General features: G+C 38.1%; 1 long non-coding RNA gene across 1 annotated transcript in view; it reads right to left on the bottom strand.

The window, feature by feature from the left end:
• The window catches only part of LOC125096178 (uncharacterized), a 46,377-nt gene extending 22,787 nt beyond the window's left edge, over nt 1-23,590 (bottom strand). The window contains exon 1 of the long non-coding RNA XR_007126092.1: nt 23,483-23,590. This is a non-coding gene — a long non-coding RNA (uncharacterized LOC125096178). The remainder of the gene's footprint in view (nt 1-23,482) is intronic.
• Between the last annotated feature and the right edge of the window lie 2,653 nt (nt 23,591-26,243).

Genomic DNA, 26,243 nt, shown 5'->3' with positions numbered 1-26,243 from the left:
TCACATGCTGTTCTTATTTTAATTAGGTAATGGAAGGCCAATAACAAAGGGATCTTTCCAGCCTTTAAAAAAAATTAAAAAGTGCATGAGTTTTAGAAAACAAGAATAAGAGATTAGAAAGCCTCTTCCAGGACCATGTGGCTCTCTGCCCATGTTCCATCAGTTGTCCTTGAGGGCTGTGTAGGGCTCTGTGTGGACAGAACCTACCCAGCAACGGATTCAGCCAGCTGCAGGATTACAAATTTCTTGCTAAATTTAGTGCCAGGTTTCCCTGCACTGCTTCAATTTGTCCTGAATCACCTCCTTCTGTCTTTGCCAGACGGAGCAATGCAGCATACCCACGGACACCCAAAGCTTTCAGTGAGGCAGGCCTTGTGGAGGATGCAGTCTTGTTCCAAATTTGAATTCATGTGACTTTTTTTTTCTTTTTTTTCAGAGAGAGAGAGAGAGATGTCCACCAGTGTGGCCTATTTTCTTTTTCAGCTCTGGCTACTGCATATTTGTTTGATGTGAGTGTTTTGTTTCTTTTTTTCCTTTTCAAATCTAAGACTCATCAAATGTGACAGGCTGACAGTCCCAGAGACAAGGATTGTCTTCATTGTATTCACGTGCGGCTGCAGGCTTCCACAGGAATGCACACATGGACACGCAGCAGTTTGGAAAGAGCCACCCTTGGGATTAGAGCAACCACTCGCGCAGCGCCCCCAGCTAGCTGAGGTCACACCAGGGAAGGGCCTGCCAGCAAAGACTCATCCGGGATTCTTTCTTATTCTTTCGAGAACAAGTATTTTAACTATCTTCTCACTAGTCAGTTTTTATCTGTTCCTCTTACCTGACTTTATTGCCCTGTTTTTCCAATCATAGGATCCAAAGGATTGTTTAATAGATCTCCTACCTAGACAGCAGTGGTCCATTTGAGCTGAGCAACATCTACCTTGGTCACATTGTTGTCAATTCCCAGCCCACCAACCCCTTCCCACCAGGACTTCATCTGGAAGCCCCGCTCTGATATTCCAGTTGCTGCATTATGATAAAAGACAACCACAGGACTTTATTTCTCTATTATGTGACTCATACCCACATACCTGTTAGCACCACTGACCTAAGCATCTTGCTAATGGGAATAATGTCACACAACCAATCCATGTGTCCCCAAATAATGCAATGAGGTCCATAGGCCAAGAAGAGCTTCAATGTAAGACTCTTATTCATTGTAGTATTCCTCTGAATTTCTCAGGAAATACTTGTTGACTTGAACATAACCACTAAAAGCAAGGATGATTCATCATAGACATATCTTCAGTTCTAGAAAAAAATAACTCAAACCCCACTCCCTACTGAAAATGGATCAAGTCACCATTTGGGCATCAGACACCACAGTGGCTCAGATGTGTTTCTCTTCTTTCCATTGTCACTGCTAAAGCAACAATTTGGGACTGATATTCCTAGGACCATGGCAGTTGCTGCAAAAGGGGTCATAACTATGATTACCATCTCTTCCCTGGATGAAACAACTTCTAATGGCCTCTGTAAGCAGTTGACCCTAATAATATTATACACTAATCTGTTACATTGCCTATTAAAGGGCTTCTACTTCCATCAGTACAGTCAGTAGCACAAGACTGGGTTATTTTCTTGAAGAAAAGCAAACAGGATGGATGGGCAGGAAGAGAAAAACGGCTTCATATAATCACACAAGTTCAAAGGAATGAATATCTTCTCCTTTCAGTGTGGTCTCCAAACTACCAAACAAGTTCAGGGAGACCTCTCATAATGAACCATAGACAGTAAATATAGATCCAGACTCCACCATGAAATCCAACCAGTGATTTTTTTTTCCATGCCAACCAGGGTGGAAAACCTGTCAAAAGGTTGGAAATGTCTGAGACAGAAATTAACTTTTCTTAGGCAAAAGCAGCAGGGATAGTGAAGAACAGGTTTTCAGAAAACAAAAGTGGACAATAGTACTGAATTACACTAAAGTGGTGTAAAAATTTCCCTCCTGGATGTCACAGCTAAACATTGTCTTGTGTGTTCAGTTACCAGGTCATTAGAGCTTGTAGTGGGATGGGAGAGAGGTGTGTTAATCATAAATTCTCACTTCAGCTGAGAAGTAAACCAAGTATAATTGTGTGCAAAGCCATTCTAACCTTTTCTCTTTATCACCTTTTCTCACTATTAGCACTTGTTTCCCTTCTAGTACTTATTTCCCTCACTGTGCCCCCAAATCAGGCAACTCTGACCATGGTTTTTTGCTCCCATTTGCACCCACATCCCATTAGGTGGATCATTGTAGTAATATGTGGGGAGAGCTGCTCCAAGAACTCTAGAAGTATTACCACATGAAAGAAGTTTTGCAATACTGTAAAGTTATAAAAGTCTTAAAAATATTCAAAAGCTTTCCAATTCTAAATCATCATAACTCCCTCATAGATACATACAACGATGAGTCCTGGAAACTTTAGAAGTAAATCTGACATCAATATATCCAGGCATTTTTAAATCCAGGAGGATAACATTCATCTCGCAAATATTTTTGGAAAATGTCCTCAGAACTGTGCCAAGATACTGATGATAAAGCCATGAACCAGGGACATGTCCCCACCCTCAAGTCCTATAGAAAACTGTAGAAAAGATAGTGAGAAAATAGTTCTCAAAGGGTGGGATGAACATTGTAAACATTAAACATGGTGCCATGCAGGCTTTTAAAAGGCCTTTAAAAGGGGAATTGAACCTGATGAGTAAAGGCTTCCCTGGGAGAGGAAGACATTTACCTGGAGATGTACAGAGTTAAGTGAGGAAGAGTGGAAGGAGAGAATTCAAGGCTGAAGAATGAGAATGTATGATGACTCTGAGCTAAAAAGAAAATTCTAGGGGTGCCTGGTTGGCTCAGTTGGTTAACCGTCTGCTTTAGCTCAGGTCATAATCTTAGTGTCCTGGGATTGAGCCCCACGTCAGGCTCCCTGCTCATCGGGATGTCTACTTCTTCCTCTCCCTCTGCTCCCCCCACCATTTGTGTGCTCTTTCTCTCTCTATCGCAAATGAAGGAAAGAAAGAAAGAAAGAAAGAAAGAAAGAAAGAAAGAAAGAAAGAAAGAAAGAAAGAAAAAGAAAGATCTAGGAACAGCAGGAAAGCAACCAATTGGAGAGTGAGGAGGAGAGTTGGACTGGAGAAGGATAGAGATTGTCAGAGGTCATGCCTCTGGGGTCCTTGTAAGCCATGTTTCATTGTGGATGTCGGCACACCTTTAAGTGTGTTATTGTGACTGGTTGTGGTAAACAGAGATGACTCTATGTCAAGTGGAATTTTCACATCCAAGAATCACAGAATCTGAGAGTTGGAAGGTACCTTCAAAGATACCTAATCCATGTGTCCACGAATTAATTGGAGCATAAATTCCTTCCATGAACACACCTTATGGTGTTTTAGAACTCATCCCTTGTTTGTATAAATCATACTGTTCAAAATTTCTTTTCACCCCCAACCTGCTTATTGAAACTTCTCCCATATTTATGTCCTCTAGAGTTTCACAGAACCAGTCTAATCCTTTCCCATCTGACAGCTTCTCAAATGTTTAAAGACAACTATCTTGTCCCCATTATGTCTTCTCTTCCCCAGGCTAAAAATGCCTAATTCTTCTAACTGCTCTTCATATTATGTGATTCTAGACTAACTCACCATGCTACTGATACTTTTCGGGACAGGCCTCAGTCTGTCAAGAGAAAATAAATCTGTATACAGACACTGAGTTATTAACCTATTTTGCTTATATATAGTTTCTTTGCCCTAGAACATTAAATCTGGCATGCCTGGCTCTCAGAAACCACAAACTCTTTGTCATTACGTGGGGAATCTTCAGGGGCGTGGTGTATTGTTGTGCCAAATAAGCATTCAATTAGTATCATTAGCTAACTGAATGGCCTTTCTCTATTTATTCCTGAATAAATGGCATGGTTTAGCAGAGTTTACAAAATCTGGAAAAGTGAGTGCAATGACAAATTTCAGGAAAACTAGTGTGAATACACCTGCTGACCTCTGAGACCAGCAGAAGTCAGCTGAGTCTGTCACAATAGGGAAAACCACATCGGGAAAAAAGTGTCTTCTTGCAGAAATAATCAGTGTGGTCCATTCCCCTCCGTTACAAAATTTTATTCTTATGTTAAATCCTGCCAGTCCTATGTGCCAGGAACCACCCAGGTGCTGAGATTTTCTGGTCATCTGTGTAACCCTGTGATCCCAGTGCTTCAATAAGAGGTAGGAACTGGGGGAGGCTTTTGAGATTGTTTTGTTTTGTCTTGTCATTTATATTCCACATTTGACTTTAAGATTAGGCTTAAAATTGCTACCAGGCAACATATTTCTCATGATAAAAAATAATAATGTGCTGTTAATTCTTCACAGTCTTCAGGAAAAGACATGTAACCTAAGTGTAATAACTGCGATATGCCATATTGATGTGCACCTATGACAAGGTGATGCAGGCTGAAAAGTGAGTCCAAAAATACTTTTATGTCCCTGTGATAAGCAACACTGACAACAAGCAAAAATAACTAAGTTACTTGGTTCAGGAAAATAAGACAGGAACCTAGTAAAATGGGATATTTACCTAGACTAATAGCTTGCTCATGAAGATTTGCTTCAAGACCCTCACCTCATTGTAGCATCATTCCTGAGGCTGGTAGACCAACACCACCCAGTTCCTCACCTTGTGTGACCTCCCACAAAGTCCCCCAGCAAGGCCTGACCCTTCTTTTCTGAAACACTCTCAGAGCAGCAGGTCAGTGAGTGTTCTGATTCTAAAGCAGACATCAGTTCCCCAACACCTATTCCTCCTAGCCTATTCTTCCTAGATCCTGGTTCTGAGCTTGCTTTGCCTTCGTGAAACTCCTCTATAAATACTATTCTATAGATCATAAAAATTACCAGATTCTCTGATGAAATAGAAAACATTGTTCTTCTTTGAGCACAATTTCAGCATCTTTCTCTCAATCACATTCAATATATTATATCAGAACTTTTGGTTGATTTCTAAAAGTAATAAATACATACATGTAACATGAATGCTTTGGGGAAGAGGTCAGAGAACCCACAGATGGGAAAAACAGACTGCACTGAGAGGAGGGCACCTGGGTAGCTCAGTTGGTTAAGCATCTGCTTTCTGCTCAGGTCATGATCCCAGAGTCAAAAGATCATTTTACCTCTGACCCTTCCCCTTATCATTCTCTCTCTCCTTCACTCTCTCTCTCTCTCTCAAAAAAATAAACAAAATCTTTTAAAAATTAAAAAGTAAAAAATAAAATAAAATGTGAGGAGAAAAGGGAGTGAAAGAAAAGAAAGGAAAAGAAAAAAAAGAGAAAAAATGTAAACCAGGAAAAGAGAGAGCTAAGACAAAGGAGAGAAGGAAACATCTAGAAAGAGGCAGATTTTCCCTCCATACCATTCCTCCACCACTTGTCCTGAGTCCCGTTGTTATCTGACTCCTTATTGAAACTCACTTATCATTTCATGAAAGTTCTAAGAAGAGACCTCAAGAGCTCCTTTAGGATCTTCAATTTTCCAGCAAAATTGCTCCATAGTGAACCCAGGAAGCTCTGAGGAATATATATTCCTAAAACTACCTTAGTATTCTCTGGCATCTCATAGTACACATAAATTGAAAATTCATCCTTATGTCACAGTAGAGCAAAGGGAAAAGTCACACTATGGTGTGTTTAAAAATAATCTATTTGAAGATAATAAAGAAAGTTCCTTGATTTTAATTGGGTTAAATAATCTGGTCTCACCTGTTTTCTTTTCCCCTATGAATTTTCATTAAAGCAATCTTGGTTTCTGACTGGAATATTTTGTGTGTTCATTATATGGCAAACTGAACAACTGCAAAATCTCCTCCACATAGCTGCCCTGGTTTCCACAGCTGTGCACATTCCTGAGCACAGTTCCCACTGAGGCTGCAGGGGCCTGCCACCCGTTACCATCTTGAACACCAACATGCAAAAAAGGGGGGAAATTCACAAAGACTTTTTAAGAAATTACAAATTGAAGAGGGAAAAAAGGGTTTCCAAGATGATGCAAACCCAAACAAAAAATTTGACACCTTTTAGAGTAGTATGAGGGCTCATATTCACATCTCAAAAGACAGACAAAGATGGAAGCTCTCAGAGAATGAACTACAGTGAGCTCTAAAAATTTATTATGCTGAGTCTCTCTGTTGCTCAGAATGTTTAAAGTGACAATGAAATATATTTGCAATAGCTAAAAAGTTCTTATTGAAGCTGAGAATTATAGTCTCCAGTGAAATGATTCCTCCTTCTCAGTTAACACCATCAGAACCATTCAGCATGTAGCAGATGTTCATGCTACACTGCCCGGCAAAATCTCTAAAGAGATATCAAAAGCCATGATTTTCTTTAAGCAAAGTTTATATTTCCCTTATACTGAGAAAATGAAATGTAAAATATAAACATATGTGTTTGTATACACATACACACACGTCCTATACATTTATGCATACATGTTTGCATCTGTATAATTATCTCTTCATAAAATTTTGTAAACATTACAAATGGCATAGAACTGAGTAGACAACCATCCATACGTACCTGAAATGAGTTTTTATAATATTTTAACTCCCTGTAGTTAATATAATTTTTGTCAAGTTGTATAGAATATTTCATATCTTGGGATTCATTGGGACATACATGTGAGATGAATAATTGCCTCAGAAATATTCCTCCTTATGTGAATCATTTGCTTCTCAAAAAAGTTAATGAATGCAGAAACTGAAGATTATACGACATGGCTTTTGTCAAAATGTCTTCCCTCTAAAATGCTAAGTTAAGAAATTTTAACAAATTACCAGGTTGTTTGTACACAGTGAGACTCTATACTATCTCAAATATGTCAAAAGCTGACCTCTCATGTGCCAGCAAAACCTGTCTGCCATTATTCTTTTACTTTTTCTGTGCTTATTGCTGTTACTATTTTCAGATTATAATCTGCCACACTTGTTGTGGATCTGCCAAAGGAGTTTTTAAGATCTAAATATATACAAATTGGTTGGGGGGGGGGGAACTAAATTTAGGAGTAAATTCTGATTTGTAGGAATTTTATAGAAAACACTTATGATTCTGACATATTAAAATGTACAATAAACTTTATAATTAAAATCAGAATGACCTAGGAAGCAAGTTGTTCTTACTTAACAAAACACAAAATTGGATTCTAGCTCAGTTAACATTTTTTGGTCTCATTATAGAACCAGAGAGTTTGAGTCAGTGATCTATAAATTCTCCTCTCTGATGAGACTTTTAAAATTAATTTTCTGTTAAGCCTAGGTCAGGAACTAATCTTTTTAAGCTCTGCTAATAAAACCTAAGTAAATAAGTAAATAAATAAATAAATAAAGCAGTTTATCTTGTGGAGAGTTATTAGCATTACATAAGAGAGATGTATGTTTTGTTAATATTTCCCTTACTAAAAACTTAGGAAAAACTAAATATCCATTTTTTGTAGTTATTTCCAGAGAGTCTGAAATTCCAAGAAGTAGCTGTGTTTTACACAATTATAATTTCATTTGTGTGATATTACCTCCTCCTCTCAAGAAGTTTGCTGACTTGGACATATGCCCCAGGAAAGAATAGCATTGCTTTGGAAAAGAAAAGCATCATACTAACTTATTACTTGTACTTTCCCAAGCTTCCAAGGTACCTTGGTTGAGCTGTTCTAAGAGATGTTTCATAATGGCCTACAGCTCATACTGTAAATTTATCCCAAACTGATTACTCATGGATATAAGGTTGTTTCCCACAGTAATTATTTTGAATTTTCCTCTCTTTTTACAGTATAGTGCTCTTAAATAATGATCTTTTCTTCTGGAATTTAATATAACTAATTATAAAAACAAACATACTGCTTACAATAGCCTTCAAATCACATATTTCTCTACTGTCCCCAGGAGGTTCCAGAATGCAAAGGAATCATTTATCCACATTGGCTGTTTTAAAATCCTGATATATTTTCCAGATGCCCACTTATTATTCTATGGTTCATAGCAACAAAGTAGGAAAATTAGTGCATGAGTCATTTCTACCAAGACTTTACACAGTGATTTTTGCTAAGTTGCCTAAACATTGCTTTGAATTCTTCTTTATCAGGAGAAGAACAAAAGTAACAGAAAAGGAGTTACTATATTACCAAAAATACTTGAATAAGAATGTTCAGGAATTGGTTCTTCCATCGAAAAACTTCTGAGTTGGCAAGAACTATCTGGAACAACTATTGTGGAACTCTGGAGTCTAGACAAACACTTGTAGGTAGACTGCTTAAGGTAAGAGGCTGACAAACTTCACTGGTGTGTGTGTGTGTGTGTGTTTCACTTAGTGACAACATCCCCCATCCCAAGCCCTGTGGCAGCTGTAAGGTATAGGGACAGCACCCATAATCCTCATGTGGTTAGCCCATGTCAGTTTGGGGAATAATGACTTTGTATTCCAAAAATAGGGATTATCCATTCTGACAATTGCTTTTGATAGCTGAGGGCCCAGCACATAGGCTGACCATTATATCAAACCATGCTAACTGAAGTGGCTTCTCCAACCACATTGGTCAGAGGAAATTAAAAAACAGAGATGCATTTTTTAAAATTTTATTTTCTTATTGGACCTAAACACTTAAGGAAATCCCTGTGAGGTCACTGACTAACTGCAGTGATACTACAACAGACACTCAAGTGACCACATATGACAAGGAACACAGTTTTTGTAAAAATAGATTGGAAAAGTCACTAAAAAAAGGGATAGCTCCAGCTTTCAACAAATAACGACAGCAACACCTGCAGAGGGGATAGAATCTGATTTCTAGAGTTATCACATCATAATATTCAGACTTCCACATCTCAACAAAATAATTATAAAGCACACAGAGAAGCAGGAAATATGGCCCATTCACAGGAAAAAAGAGAAATTAACAAAACCATCCCAAACATTGGAATTACTAGACAAAGACTTGAAATTGACTGTCTTATATATGTTCAGAGAGCTAAAGGAAACCATGAAGAAAGCACTAAAAGAAGTCGGGAGAACAGTATATGAATGATTCAGTAAAAAGCAAGAGATTTATACAATCTGAAGACAAACCTGAATGAATCAATCAGTAATATCAATACAAAGATAGAAATTATTAAAAAAAAAAAACAACTAAAAATTCTGGAGTTGAAAATAAAACAGCTGATTTTTTTTTAATTTGCTAGAAGTATTCAATAACAGATTCAAACAGGCAGAAGAAAGAATCGGTGAACTTAAAGATAGTTCAATTGTGATTACCCAATCTGAAGAGCAGAAAAAGAAAAAAAAAAAAAAAAGACAAAGACAAAGCTCTAAGCTTCCATGGCATGCTATTAAATATACCAACATATGCATGATTCGGGGAGGGGGTCCCAGAAGGAGAAGAAAGACAGAAAGATAAGACAAAATATTTGAAGAAATAGTGGCCAAGCCCTTTCCATATTTTAGGAATGCAAAGGTGGATCTTGTTAATAGATACAGAAAAAGTGCTTGACAATATTCAACACCCTCTCATGAAAAAAATAATCAGCACACTAGGAATAGAGAAGAATTCCTTAATATGATATAAGACATTTAGAAGAAAACATCAGCTAACACCATACTGAATGGCAAAAGACCTAAAAGTTCCACCCTAGATCAAGAGCAAGACAAGGATGTCTGCATTCAACATGGTACTCATGATTGTGCCAGAGAAATAAGGCAAGAAAAAAATGAAAGACATCTAAATTGGAAAAAAATGAAGTAAAACTAACCCTATTCAGAGATGATACAATCTTGTATAAAGAAAATTCCAGAGTCCACACAAAGAAAAGGTTAAAGAAAATAAACGAAGTTAGCAAAATTGTAGGATATAAATAAACACACAAATAAACTTATGTTTCTATATACCAGAAATAAACAATCCAAAAAGGAAATTGACAAAACAATTCCATTAACAATAGTAGTCTAAGACTAAATTTAATCAAACAGATGAAAGACTTGTTTACTGAAAATCAGAACATAGTGCTGATGGAAATTAAAGAAAACTTAAACATATGAAAAGACTTATGTTCATGGACTGGAAGATCTAATATTGTTAATACGGCAATAGTTACTGTTAAAATGGTAATAGTGTCCAAGATAATCTACAGATTCAATGTAATCCCTATCAAAATTCTAATGGCCTTCTTTTCCTAAATGGAAAACTTGACTCTCGAATTCGTATAGAATCACAAAAGGCCCCAAATAGCCAGAACAATTTTGAAAAAGGAAAATAGAGTAATAGAACTCATACTGGGAATTTGCAATTTCAAAACTTACTAAAAAAGTTACAGTAATCAAAATAATGTGGTTATTAGAACGTTATTAGTATGTTATAAGAACATACAGATAGAGAATAAATAGAACTGAGAGTTCAGAAAAGATGCCAACTGATTTTCAACAATGATGCCAAGATCATTTAATGGGTAAAGCACCCTTCAACAGGTGGTTCTAGGACAGTTGAATAACCATATACAGAGAATGAAGTGAGACCTCTACCATATACAAAATACTAGATACAAAAATTAACTCAAAATCGGTCAATGACCTAAATATAAAAGCTAAAGCTATAAAACTCTTAGAAAAAAACATAAGAGAAAGTCTTTTATTTTCAGATTTGGCAATGGATTCTTACTATAATTCCAAGAGAAAGAACAACAGAAAATAGAGAAACTGGATTTCATCAGATTAAGAATTCTGTGCTACAAATGACATTATTAAGAAAATGAAACAAATCTACAGAAGGGGGAGGAAATATTGAGAAATAATATATCTCATAAGGGACTAGTATACAGAATACATAAAGCACATGTACAGCTCAACAATAAATAACACAATTTAAAAATGGAGCAAAGGAATTGAATAAAAATTTCTTTAATGAATACATACAAACAACCAACAATCACAAAGAGATATTCAACATCACTGATTGTTAAGGAAACAAAAATCAAAACCACAATGAGATACCATTTTATACCCACTAAGTTGACTTTATTTTTTTTTAAGATTATCTTTATTTATTTGAGAGACAAAGTGAGTGTGAAAGGGAGAGAGGCAGAGGGAGATGGAGAAGCAGGCTCCCCACTGAGCAGGGAGTCTGACACAGGGCTCAATCCTAGGACACCAGGATCATGACCAGAGTCAGAAGCAGATGCTTAACTGACTGAGTCACCCAGGTTCCCCTCATTGGGTTGGCTTTAATGAAGAAAATATAAAATCACATGTTTGGCAAGGATGTAGAGAAATAGGAGCCCTCATACATTGCAGATGACAGTGTAAAATTGTGCAGTCACTGTGAAAATACTCTAGTGATTATTCAAGCATTTAAATGTAGAATTAATGCATGACCCAGCAATTCCAATCATATGTATATACCCAAGGGAATTTAAAACATTTCCACGCATAAAATTGCACACAAAAATAGCAGCATTATTCATAGTAGCCAAAAGTTAGAAACAATCCCAATGTTCATCAATGAATGAATGGAAAAATAAACTTTTGTAAATACATACAATGAAATAATTCCCAGCTAAGAAAAGGAACAAAGTACTGATACATGTTACTCTTAGATGAACCTCAAATACATTATGCTAACTAAAAAAAGCCAGACACAAGAGGCCATATATTATATGATTCCTATTATATGATATATTAGTCAGGGTTCTCCGGAGTAACAGCATCAATAGGAGATATATACAGAAAATGAGGTTTATTTTAAAAATTGGCTCAGGAGATTTTGGAGGTTGGCAAGATCTATAGGAGAATCAGCAAGCTGGACACCCAGGAGAATCAAGTTTAATTTCAGTCCAAAGTCTGTTAGGCTCCAGACCAAAAAGAGCTAATGTTTCAGTTCTGGTCCAAAAGGCAGAAAAATGTCAAGGTCCCAGTTAGAAAGCCATCAGACAGGAAGAAGTCCACTTTTGGTCTCTTTGGCTAATCAGATGAGGCCAACCCACATTAGGAAGAGCAATCTGCTTTATACATTCTACTAATTTAAATACTAACCTCATTGAAAAGTACTCTCACAGAAACACTCAGAATAATGTTTGAGTAAATATCTGGGTGCCCTGTGGCCCAGTAAAACTGACATATAAAATTAGCTATCACTTATGATACATCCAGACTAGGCAAATCCATAAAGACATAAACCAAATGGTTGGGGGAAGAAAGAATTAAGTTACTCCTTAGTGGGTCGAGGGTGTAGCAGAGAGAGCTGGTGGTTGTGCATTGTAAGAACACTAAGTGTCACTGAATTGTGCACTAAATTAATAATTAATTTTACACTTTAAAATAATGAATTGAATTTTACCTCAAAAGTAAGAAATAGGGGCACCTGAGTGGCTCAGTCAGTTAAGCATCTGCCTTTGGCTCAAGTCATGATCCCAGGGTTCTGGGGTCAAGTCCTGCATCAGCTGCTTGCACAACAAAGAGTCTGCTTCTCTCTCTGCCTACTGCTCCCCCTACTTGTGCTCTCTCTCTCTCTCTCTTTTTCTCTCTCTCTCTCTAAAAAATAAGTAAATAAAAATATTTTTTTAAATAAGAAATAATTTTTAAGTATTATGAATTTGACAGCAAGAACGTAGTGACTATGCTTAAGAGCTTCTATTACATTAAATATCTATTAATATATTATATATATTTTTTTCTAGCCCTAACAATGATGCTGGAAATCTAGCTAAAGGAATTGGAAATATCTAATATAGGAATTTCTCAAAAAAAAAAAAAAATTCACCCTCCTGAAGTAACATTGCCCCTCCTCGAGATACTTGGGAGAAAAGCTGTATCCCTATCCTCAAATACATATGCAAAAGCATGAATCAGAGAATGTTTTAAAGATCAGAAAACTTAGCAACACATAATTTATTTAATTGAATTACCTCATCAATAAAGGCCAGACTATAGTAATGATGATAGCATAGTGATTCCTTACCCACAAGGAAAAATGATGTAACAATTGTGTGTGTGTGTTTTAAAAATAAAGATTGTATACTCACTGCAATGTCAAAATAAGAATCAGAGAGATAGGTTTGTTAGGCCAGCCTCTTGCCAATGCAGGCTTATTCCCTAGGCTGGGACTGTGAGTGTTTTGTCTAGGGGAGTTTCAAATGACTCAGAGGAGAAGGTCCCACGTCATTCTGTGGAAATTGAAGCTACAGCCCAGAAAACTAAGGAAACATGTCCTTACAACCTTAACTTTCATTTTATTTGGCTTGGATTTCTCACAGCTATGCTATATAAATAGGCGCTTAAACACACACACACGCACTCCTCATAATCATTACTCTGGAGACTATTTCACCTGCCCCTAAGATGTCCAGGATCTATTTATACATAAAATGCTAAAAACTAACAGATAGAGCTTAATAGTTAGAATGAGATTAAATAAAATCAGCCTTTATCCCCCTTCGCTTAGGCACCTCACTGTAGCAGAAGAGGACTGCTAGTCTTCGAGAATCTTCAGGTGCCATTCATTTGCTAAGGTATCTCCATCGACTAATTTTACAGAGAGTCCCCAACTTATGATGGCTTGACTTACATTCTTTTCTTTTCCTTTCTTTTTTTTTTTGTTTTTTTTTTTGTTTGTTTGTTTTTACTGTACAGTGATGTGAACAAGCAGCATGCATTCAGTAGGAACCATACGTGGAATTTCAAATCTGGATATTTCCCCAGGCTAGCAATAACCAGTAGGGTACTCTCTCACAATGCTGGGCAGTGGCAGCAGCTCCCAGGCAGCCATGCGACCAGAGCGCCAGCAAGTAACACACCAACATTCTGTCCCCAGATAGCCATTCTGTTTGTCGCTTTCAGTACAGTACACAATTCAGTACATGACATGAATTACTCAACATTTTATTATACAACAGGCTTTGTGTTCAATGATTTTTTCCAACCATAGGCTACCATAAGTGTCTGAGCAAGCTTAAGGTAGGCTAGTCTAAGCTATGATGCTCAGTAAGTTAGCTGTATTACATGCATTTTTGACTTATGATATTTTCATCTTACAATGACTTTATTGGGACATAACCCCATTGCAAGTGAGGGAAGATCTGTGTTTGAATCTTAGATCCCTGGTGTATACAATACTTCCCAGGGTGTTTTGGTAGGTGTTTGATAGTCTTACTTTGTTTCATATTGCCTTTTTTTAATTATTCTATTTTCACCCTTATTTTCAAGCTTTCTGTATTTATTTAAGTGTGATTATTATAAATAGTGATAAGTGGATATATATTACAACACAACAAAACAGTTATCTTTAATGAGAGTATGCAGCTTATTTGCATATACAATAATGGCTAATATACCTGATTTTACACACACACACACACACACACACACACATATACAAATGATTCAAATTATAGTTTCTTTTTTTAAAAGAAAATTTCCTTGGTTGGGGGAGGAGTCAAGATGGCGGAGAAGTAGCAGGCTGAGACTACTTCGGGTAGCGGGAGATCAGCTAAATAGCTTATCTAAAGATTGCAAACACCTACAAATCCAAAGGGAGATTGAAGAGAAGAAGAACAGCAATTCTAGAAACAGAAAATCAACCACTTTCTGCAAGGTAGTACTGGCGGAGAAGTGAATCCAAAGCGACGGGAAGATAGATCGTGGGGGGACGGGCCAGTCCCGGCGAGCGGCGGAGCAACGGAGCAAAATCAGGACTTTTAAAAGTCTGTTCCGCTGAGGGACATCGCTCCAGAGGCTTAACTGGGGTGAAGCCCAGGCAGGGTCAGCGCGGCCTCAGGTCCCGCAGGGTCGCAGAAGGATCGGGGATATCTGAGTGTCGCAGAGCTTACCGGTATTAGAACGGGGAAGCCGGCTACAGAGACAGAGCCAAGGAGTGACTCTCAGCTCGGGGTTGCCTTGAACCGGTCGCAGGCTCGGTCAGCTCGGAGCGCAGCCCGAGGCCAGGGTGACGGGAGTCATTGGGCGCTGTTCTCTGAGGGCGCACTGAGGAGTGGGGCCCCGGGCTCTCGGCTCCTCCGGGCCGGAGACTGGGAGGCCGCCATCTTCATTCCCGTCCTCTGGAACTCTACAGAAAGCGCTCAGGAAACAAAAGCTCCCGAAAGCAAACCCAGCAAACCCGAGCGGATTACTCAGCCCGGCCCCGGGTAAAGGCGGTGCAACTCTGCCTGGGGCAAAGACGCTTGAGAATCACTACAACAGGTCCCTCCCCCAGAAGATCAACAGGAAACCCAGCCAGGACCAAGTTCACCTACCAAGGAGTGCAGTTTCAATACCAAGGAGAGCGGCGGAATTCCAAGGAGAAGAAAGCAAAGCACAGAACTCATGGCTTTCTCCCCATGATTTTTTAGCCTTGCAGTTAATTTAATTTTTTTTTCTCCTTTTCAATTTTTTTTTCTTTTTCTCTTCTTCTGCTAAATTTTTTTAACTTTTACGTTTTCTTTTTTAACGTTTTTTAAATAGTTTATCTAAGATATATATTTTTTTTTCCTCTTTTTATATTTTTTCTTTATCGGCTTTCTTTTTTTAATAGTTTTTTTTTTTTTTTCTTTCTGAACCCCATTTTATCCACTTTCTCCCCCCTCACGATTTGGGATCTCTTCTGATTTGGCTAAAGCATATTTTCCTGGGGTTGTTGCCACCCTTTTAGTATTTTACTTGCTCCTTCATAAACTCTTATCTGGACAAAAAGACAAGGCGGAAAAATTCACCACAAAAAAAAGAACAAGAAGCAGTATCAAAGGCTAGGGACCTAATCAATACAGACATTGGTAATATGTCAGATCTAGAGTTCAGAATGACGATTCTCAAGGTTCTAGCCGGGCTTGAAAAAGGCATGGAAGATATTAAAGCAACCCTCTCGGGAGATATAAAAGCCCTTTCTGGAGAAATAAAAGAACTAAAAACTAACCAAGTTGAAATAAAAAAAGCTATTAATGAGGTGCAATCAAAAATGGAGGCTCTCACTGCTAGGATAAATGAGGCAGAAGAAAGAATTAGCGATATAGAAGACCAAATGACAGAGAATAAAGAAGCTGAGCAAAAGAGGGACAAACAGCTACTGGACCACGAGGGGAGAATTCGAGAGATAAGTGACACCATAAGACGAAACAACATTAGAATCATTGGGATTCCAGAAGAAGAGGAAACAGAGAGGGGAGCAGAAGGTATATTGGAGAGAATTATTGGAGAGAATTTCCCCAATATGGCAAAGGGAACAAGCATCAAAATTCAGGAGGTTCAGAGAACCCCCCTCAAGATCAATAAGAATAGGTCCACACCCTGTCACCTAATAGTAAAATTTACAAGTCTTAGTGACAAAGAAAAGATCCTGAAAGCAGCCCGGGAAAAGAAGTCTGTAACGTACAATGGTAAAAATATTCGATTGGCAGCAGACTTATCCACAGAGACCTGGCAGGCCAGAAAGAGCTGGCATGATATATTCAGAGTACTAAATGAGAAAAACATGCAGCCAAGAATACTATATCCAGCTAGGCTATCATTGAAAATAGAAGGAGAGATTAAAAGCTTCCAGGACAAACAAAAACTGAAAGAATTTGCAAATACCAAACCAGCTCTACAGGAAATATTGAAAGGGGTCCTCTAAGCAAAGAGAGACCCTGAAAGTAGTAGATCAGAAAGAAACAGAAACAATATACAATAACAGTCACCTTACAGGCAATACAATGGCACTAAATTCATATCTCTCAATACTTACCCTGAATGTTAATGGGCTAAATGCCCCAATCAAAAGACACAGGGTATCAGAATGAATAAAAAAACAAAACCCATCTATATGTTGCCTACAAGAAACTCATCTTAAACCCGAAGACACCTCCAGGTTTAAAGTGAGGGGGTGGAAAAGAATTTACCATGCTAATGGACATCAGAAGAAAGCAGGAGTGGCAATCCTTATATCAGATCAATTAGATTTTAAGCCAAAGACTATAATAAGAGATGAGGAAGGACACTATATCATACTCAAAGGAACTGTCCAACAAGAAGATCTAACAATTTTAAATATCTATGCCCCTAATGTGGGAGCAGCCAACAATATAAACCAATTAATAACAAAATCAAAGAAACACATCGACAAGAATACAATAATAGTAGGGGATTTTAACACTCCCCTCACTGAAATGGACAGATCATCCAAGCAAAAGATCAACAAGGAAATAAAGGCCTTAAATGACACACTGGACCAGATGGACATCACAGATCTATTCAGAACATTTCATTCCAAAGCAACAGAATACACATTCTTCTCTAGTGCACATGGAACATTCTCCAGAATAGACCACATCCTGGGTCCTAAATCAGGTCTCAACCGGTATTAAAAGATTGGGATCATTCCCTGCATATTTCAGACCACAATGCTCTGAAGCTAGAACTCAATCACAAGAGGAAATTTGGAAAGAACCCAAATACATGGAGACTAAACAGCATCCTTCTAAAGAATGAATGGGTCAACCAGGAAATTAAAGAAGAATTGAAAAAAATCATGGAAACAAATGATAATGAAAACACAACAGTTCAGAATCTGTGGGACACAACAAAGGCAGTCCTGAGAGGAAAATATATAGCGGTAGAAGCCTTTCTCAAGAAACAAGAAAGGTCTCAGGTACACAACCTAACCCTACACCTAAAGGAGCTGGAGAAAGAACAAGAAAGAAACCCTAAACCCAGCAGGAGAAGAGAAATCATAAAGATCAGAGCAGAAATCAATGAAATAGAAACGAAAAAACAATAGAACAAATCAATGAAACTAGGAGCTGGTTCTTTGAAAGAATTAATAAGATTGATAAACTACCACAACTGAACCAGGAAGAAATAGAAAGCCTCAACAGACCCATAACCAGTAAGGAGATTGAAACAGTCATCAAAAATCTCCAAACAAACAAAAGCCCAGGGCCAGATGGCTTCCCGGGGGAATTCTACCAAACATTTAAAGAAGAACTAATTCCTATTCTCCTGAAACTGTTCCAAAAAATAGAAATGGAAGGGAAACTTCCAAACTCATTTTATGAGGCCAGCATCACCTTGATCCCAAAACCAGACAAGGATCCCATCAAAAAAGAGAACTACAGCCAATATCCTTGATGAACACAGATGCAAAAATTCTCGCAAAAATACTAGCCAATGGGATTCAACAGTACATTAAAAGGATTATTCACCACGACCAAGTGGGATTTATTCCAGGGCTGCAAGCTTGGTTCAACATGCGCAAATCAATCAATGTGATACAACACATTAATAAAAGAAAGAACAAGAACCATATGATACTCTCCATAGATGCTGAAAAAGCATTTGACAAAGTACAGCATCCCTTCCTGATCAAAACTCTTCAAAGTGTAGGGATAGACCGCACATACCTCAATATTATCAAAGCCATCTATGAAAAACCCACCACAAATATCACTCGCAATGGAGAAAAACTGAAAGCTTTTCCGCTAAGGTCAGGAACACGGCAGGGATGTCCGTTATCACCACTGCTATTCAACATAGTACTAGAAGTCCTAGCCTCAGCAATCAGACAACAAAAGGAAATTAAAGGCATCCAAATCAGCAAAGAAGAAGTCAAACTATCACTCTTCGCAGATGATATGATACTATATGTGGAAAACCCAAAAGACTCCACTCCAAAACTGCTAGAACTTGTACAGGAATTCAGTAAAGTGTCAGGATATAAAATCAATGCACAGAAATCAGTTGCATTTCTCTACACCAACAACAAGACAGAAGAAAGAGAAATGAAGGAGTCCATCCCATTTACAATTGCACCCAAAACTATAAGATACCTAGAAATAAACCTAACCAAAGAGGCTAAGAATCTATACACAGAAAACTATAAAGTACTCATGAAAGAAATTGAGGAAGACACAAAGAAATGGAAAAATGTTCCATGCTCCTGGATTGGAAGAATAAATATTGTGAAAATGTCTATGCTACCTAAAGCAATCTACACATTTAATGCAATTCCTATCAAAGTACCATCCATTTTTTTTTCAAAGAAATGGAACAAATAATCCTAAAATTTATATGGAACCAGAAAAGAGCTCGAATAGCCAATGGAACATTGAAAAAGAAAGTCAAAGTTGGTGGCATCACAATTCCGGACTTCAAGCTCTATTACAAAGCTGTCATCATCAAGACAGCATGGTACTGGCACAAAAAAAGAACACATAGATCAATGGAACAGAATAGAGAGCCCAGAAATAGACCCTCAACTCTATGGTCAACTCATCTTCGACAAAGCAGGAAAGAATGTCCAATGGAAAAAAGACAGCCTCTTCAATAAATGGTGTTGGGAAAATTGGACAGCCACATGCAGAAAAATGAAATTGGATCATTTCCTTACACCACACACGAAAATAGACTCCAAATGGATGAAGGATCTCAATGTGAGAAAGGAATCCATCAAAATCCTTGAGGAGAACACAGGCAGCAACCTCTTCAACGTCAGCCGCAGCAACATCTTCGTAGGAACATCACCAAAGGCAAGGGAAGCAAGGGCAAAAATGAACTATTGGGATTTTATCAAGATCAAAAGCTTTTGCACAGCAAAGGAAACAGTGAACAAAACCAAAAGACAACTGACAGAATGGGAGAAGATATTTGCAAATGACATATTAAATAAAGGGCTAGTGTCCAAAATCTATAAAGAACTTAGCAAACTCAACACCCAAAGAACAAATAATCCAATCAAGAAATGGGCAGAGGACATGAACAGACATTTCTGCAAAGAAGACATCCAGATGGCCAACAGACACATGAAAAAGTGCTCCATATCTCTCGGCATCAGGGAAATACAAATCAAAACCACCATGAGATATCACCTCACACCAGTCAGAATGGCGAAAAATTAAGAAGTCAGGAAATGACAGATGCTGGCGAGGATGCGAAGAAAGGGGAACCCTCCTACACTGTTGGTGGGAATGCAAGCTGGTGCAACCACTCTCGAAAACAGCATGGAGGTTCCTCAAAATGTTGAAAATAGAACTACCCTATGACCCAGCAATTGCACTGCTGGGTATTTACCCTAAAGATACAAACGTAGTGATCCGAAGGGGCACGTGCACCCGAATGTTTATAGCAGCAATGTCTACAATAGCCAAACTATGGAAAGAACCTAGATGTCCATCTACAGACGAATGGATAAAGAAGATGTGGTATATATACACAATGGAATACTATGCAGCCATCAAAAGAAATGAAATCTTGCCATTGCGACGATGTGGATGGAACTAGAGGGTATCATGCTTAGCGAAATAAGTCAATCGGAGAAAGACAACTATCATATGATCTCCCTGATATGAGGGAGAGGAGATGCAACATGGGGGGTTGAGGGGGTAGGAGAAGAGTAAATGAAACAAGATGGTATTGGGAGGGAGACAAACCATAAGTGACTCTTAATCTCACAAACCAAACTGAGGGTTGATGGGGGGAGGGGGTTGGGAGAGGGGGGTGGGGTTATGGATATTGGGGAGGGTATGTACTATGGTGAGTGCTGTGAAGTGTGTAAACCTGGCGATTTGCAGACCTGTACCCCTGGGGATAAAAATATATGTTTATAAAAAAATAAAAAATTATAAATTCTAAAAAAAAAAAATTTTTCCTTGGTTTTGTTAGTTTGATCATTTCTTTTTCTTTTTTTAATTTTTTATTAACATATAATATAATATTAGCCCCAGGGGTACAGGTTTGTGAATCACTAGGTTTACACACTTTACAGCATTCACCATACCACTACCCTCCCCAATGTCCATAACCCAACCACCTCTCCCTTCACCCCTCCCTCCAGCAACCCTCAGTTTTTTTTTTTAAAGATTTTTTATTTATTTATTTGACAGAGAGAGAGATCACAAGTAGACAGAGAGGCAGGCAGAGAGAGGGGAAGGGAAGCAGGCTCCCTGCTGAGAAGAGAGCCCGATGCGGGACTCGATCCCAGGACCCCAAGATCATGACCTGAGCCGAAGGCAGCGGCTTAACCCACTGAGCCACCCAGGCTCCCAACCCTCAGTTTTTTTTATGAGATTAAGAGTCTTTTACGGTTTGTTAGTTTGATCATTTCTAATTATTCTTCTCCTCCAATTAATTTGTAAACCTACCATAACTTTTTTATTGCATTAATAGTTATCTCTCATAAATTTTCTATTTTTGAAAACAAGCTACCCAATATTTGCCCCACAAAGATGCAGTGTTTCATTCTTTTTTTTTTTAAAGATTTTATTTATTTATTTGGCAGACAGAGATCACAAGTAGGCAGAGAGGCAGGCAAAGAGAGAGAGAGGAGGAAGCAGGCTCCCTGCTGAGCAGAGAGCCCCATGCGGGACTCGATCCCAGGACCCTAAGATCATGACCTGAGCCGAAGGCAGAGGCTTTAACCCACTGAGCCACCCATGCGCCCCTGCAGTGTTTCATTCTTAAATTGGATAATTGTCCCACCAAAATGTTTTTTTCCTCATTATTTCTCTCTACATATAATTATGCTCTGTTTTGAGATATTTTGTGCACTTGACCTTCTAGCTCTTAAAGTGGAGTCTCAACTGGAACCACCTTACCTGTAGTTCCTTAATTGTTTAGTTAGGAAATCACATCTACAGGTTTAGTTAGCTAAGTACTCTTTTTAATTTAATATTTCATCTTAAATATCTCTTACACTTTTTACCCCCCTCTAGCCTTCTGCACTACTAGCAGTGCACTACTGCACTCTAGCACTACTTCTGCTCAATCTCCCCCTCTCTGAATATTCGGAGGGACTTCTGTGTGGACAGAAACATGCTTCAATGGAGTACAGGCACGAGCAAAGGCAGTAACTTCACAGGTGATGAAAAGCAAGGCTCCCTTTAAGTCACAGGTATAAAAGCAGAAAATCTGCTGGGCTTTGCTTAGGTCCTGAGTCTGCCCCAGGACAGTGAGGACCCATCCCACCTGTTCAGCCCTCACCTGGTCTCATGGAGACCAAGGGGACTCCACACAGTCCCATGGCACTGTGGTTGACACAAAGAACCTTGTAGTTCCCCAAGCCAAGCTTTTTCCAGGATCTGTGGCTTTCTGGCCCTTTCATCCCAGGATCCTTGTTAGTTTCCCAGACACTTGCCCAGCCCAGGGGAGGCAAGACCTACCATCATTTTTTCTAGCAAGGGTGAGGCCTCAACTCTGTTCAGGTATATATGGGCCTTGAAACCCATTAGGAGAGCCATTAAATTGGGTTGTGAGGGCAAAACTAGTACTCAAAACTAGCATCATTGTCTTGCTCTACTCATTACCTATACACTAAATTAGGCTTCTGAATATTAGTTTTAAATAGCATAGTGCCTTTAAACTTGTTTCCTTGATTATAACCTCTGTCCTCTAATCCAGCAATAGCCAACCTGGCTGGCATAGTGGAATTGTCTGGAGATTCCTTACACATATGGATTTCTGGGGCCCATTCTGAACTAGTAAATCAGAGCCTGCAGGAACTATACAGTACTGCTTGTTCATGGCTGCTTCACACAGAGCAGGCTTAGCTCCTGAATTAAAATGTGCAGCCTCTTGGACTATAGAACAATACCATATAACATTTCAAAGAGTCTGTATAACACCTTAGATGGCCTGGCACAAAAAGGAGAACAAAACATGAACTTTGGTAGGTAGCAGGGTAGGGATGTAAATAAATACTTAACTTCTGGGTAACACAAATGGTAGAAGTGGAAATAAGGGATTGTAATAAGATAGTACAAAAAGGAATTCTAATTGGAGGCAGACTGAAGGTGGGAGGAACTGGCGACAGGGCAGGGCTAGGAGAAGGAAGGCAGCATTTGCTAAACAGGCAAGATTTTTGCTTCTGCACCAGTACCAAGTGTCACCACGAGTGTTTTGGTGTTAGAATGGGGCTTTTTGTTTATGGAGACCATGATTTGTAGTCATTAGATTTTTTTTAAGCTAATATGCAAATTATTAAAATTGTAAGTACAAAAACCCAGTAGTCCATAAGTTTTAAGTTCATCTTACAAATCTTTTTTAAGTTTATTTTTTTGTTTTTAATGATTTTATTTTTTATTTGTTTATTTATTTTCTTTTTAGTACTCTCTACTCCCAACGTGGGGCTCAAACTCAAGATCAAGATACGTCCCTCAACTTAGAAATCTTACAAACTATAACCAGTGCTTTAAAGCTTAATCATATTCTTTCGTGCATTTCAATATCTCAAGTCTAGAATCAATTGCTTAATCACACACTTAAATTTTTCAACAGAAGACACGTCAGTCAGATGCTCTGAATATCAAATTCTCTTAAGTATTATATATACTTTGGATACCACAAACATGTAGATTCTCTCAATGTTAACAAATTATCCTTACACTCAAGATCAAAATATGAATTTCTAAAGGTAGAATTACTCGTTCAATTCTTAACACATAAAAACTTCCAGGAATTGGAAATCTACTCACCTATCAAGCGAAGAGTTTTGCTCTCCAAGCAAAGAGGGGCATCTCCTACGGATGAGGTGTAAAACACAGAACTAGAAGCCACATATGTCCCCAAAATGGCTTTACCAGGACCATGCTGAACCCTCTTTATAATGAAAACAGTAGATTATTTCTAGACCTTACCTTACAAACAAATCCTTTGATTTCAGTCTCCAGCTCTATCTTAGTCACAACCAACTTCCTTCAACTAATCTCTTTTACAGCCTGAAGGAACTTATATTCTTTTTATAGGTTTACTGTCTGGCAGGGCCACACCTTGACTGAGGTCACAGTACTAAATCATGCTAATGACAAAAACGACAAACAAGGCTTCTGTTTCAGAGACTTTGGCCTGAGGACCATGTAAGGGCATCATACTAGACTTTAGGACTCTAAACTTTAGCCACCCTGGGGGGAAAAATGCTTAAAACAGCTAAGAATTACAAGTCATATAACAGAGTAACCAGTCTCATTCTTCCAAACCTACTAAAGTGGTGAAGTTAATGCCACACCTGATAAACCAAGTTATATGAGAAACTATAATATTGTAATAAATATTAGATAAATAAATAAATAAAAATAAATATTAGATATGGAACCCATGTAAGAGGATATTTAGTCCAAAGGGATGCCTAAAAAAAGGAAAGTTAGGTGGAAAAAAAACCTATAAGATTAGCTTTCCCATTTACATATGTTATCAAAAAAAAAAACCACACTCCCTTCCTTGAAATCTAAAATTTAGGTTTTCACAACATAAATGACGAGATGTTATCTTTGCCCATGAAAGATCTATTTTTCCAGGAGATCTAAATGAGTTCAACATTCACTTCTCTTTCATTTAATGCACCTGCAAGGACTGTAGATAAAGGGGGGGGGAAGCAATCAAATTTCTCTCTTTTAAAAGTTTCATGGAGGGGCACATGGGTGGCTCAGTCATTAAGCATCTGCCTTCAGCTCAGGTCATGATCCCAGGGTCCTGGGATCCAGCCCCACATCAGACTCCCTGCTCAGCCAGAAGCCTGCTTCTCTCTCTCCTACTCCCCCTGTTTGTGTTCCCTCTATTGCTGTGTCTCTGTCAAATAAATAAATAAAATCTTCAAAAAAATAAAATAAAATATTCATGGAAATATCAGCTAGAAATGTCTTCAGATCCTAGAATAGTTATTACATAAGACTGCACAAAGTTTCAAACTATTATTGTCATGCCACAAGTTAGAGAGTACCAGAGAAATGAGGATGATGATGATGATAATATGTGTATGCTTACAAAATAATTACTCAAGAGCTAAATGATGGAGTAGCTAATATCATTAGGGACCTTCCCACTGAGGGAAACTTCTCCAGCCTCATAGGTAGTTAGCTATTAACCAGTCCTGGTAATGGAATTGGATTTTAACAACTACAAACTTACTTGATTAAAATTAAACATTAAAATTCCAACACAAGACATTGGACTTTTCGTCTATAGTTATGGGCTTGTTGAGTATTTTGTATTTTTTTTTCTTCTTTTTGTTCGATTTTATTTCCCCTGCATTCACAAAAGACTCCAGCTGGAGTTCTTTTTCTTTGAGTCAATTGACCTAATATCATATTAGGGATAGAAATCCAAAATTATGAGTATTTATAATGAGGGTCCCTGTTGTAATATTCAAAGTATTTAGACAGGAATGTCTTTAAAGTGGTAATAACAATTACTATAATACTGATAATTTGAAAAATAATTCCACTTGCCAGAGTTAGGGAATTCTTTGTATATTGACCACCACCTCAGGAGGAAAAACTTGGAAACTAGAAAGAAGTATCAAGTAGAAAGAGCCAGAAAATAAACAGAACCTCCAATGATCTGAGGAGAGTAATGAGAATGTACCTTTTCAATCCACCTGAAAAAGATTTTAATCCACCCTGTTTCCTGCTATCGCACACTAGATAAAAATGGTGCCAACCAGAACCTGGGCTCTCTAACTATTTTCATTGTGAACATTCTTATCCTTTCAAATAGGAGAGCCTCCCCTGATTTCCTCACCTCACATAACCTGAAGCCAATGAATTTCCTTCTCATCTATCGGAAAAGAAACTGAATTTATTTAAAAAGAAAGAAGAGTTTTGTGACCTAGTGAAATTACTTTTGGGGGCCATTTTACATTTAGCAAAGAGAAAAGTTACATTGACATGTATCTTGCCACATAAAACTGTGTCAAAATATACATTCTCTTTCCTTTTTCTGAGGGCTTAATTACAAATGCAGTAAAATTATTTCAGTTGATTCTATGTTGAATGCCACAAAACAGAGATCGGAAACTCATAATCTTCTAGGACAATTTATTGAGGTATTATTAGCTCCATCACACCATATAGTAAGTGTGAAGATGCTGTTTATAATTTCAGAAAGGGATTATCTCCACATATAGAGTCTCAGTAATATAGAGTGAGGCAAGATGAATGGATAAATATTGCACTAACAGGGACAGTCTATCTATAGAAGTCCATTTCCATTTCTTGCCAACCTCTCATTTTTATACATATACACATATAAACACACATCAGTCAGAGAAACACATTTGCCACATGGGAGATTAGAACATTGAGACCAAAACTGCTTAGGCAGGGAGCATTTCCAGGACTTTAAAGTGAGTTAGGGATGGTGCGCCACAGGACAAAAATGTTTGGCAGGAGGGAGGATGTTCATGGCACCAAAGATGGTCTCTATCCAGCCAGCTGCTGTTATCTAGCAGATTATTTACTG

This window comes from Lutra lutra, chromosome 3, assembly GCF_902655055.1.
Source record: "Lutra lutra chromosome 3, mLutLut1.2, whole genome shotgun sequence".
In the NCBI taxonomy this organism is placed as follows: Eukaryota; Metazoa; Chordata; class Mammalia; order Carnivora; family Mustelidae; genus Lutra; species Lutra lutra.
This window is presented reverse-complemented; position numbering and strand designations above follow the sequence as displayed.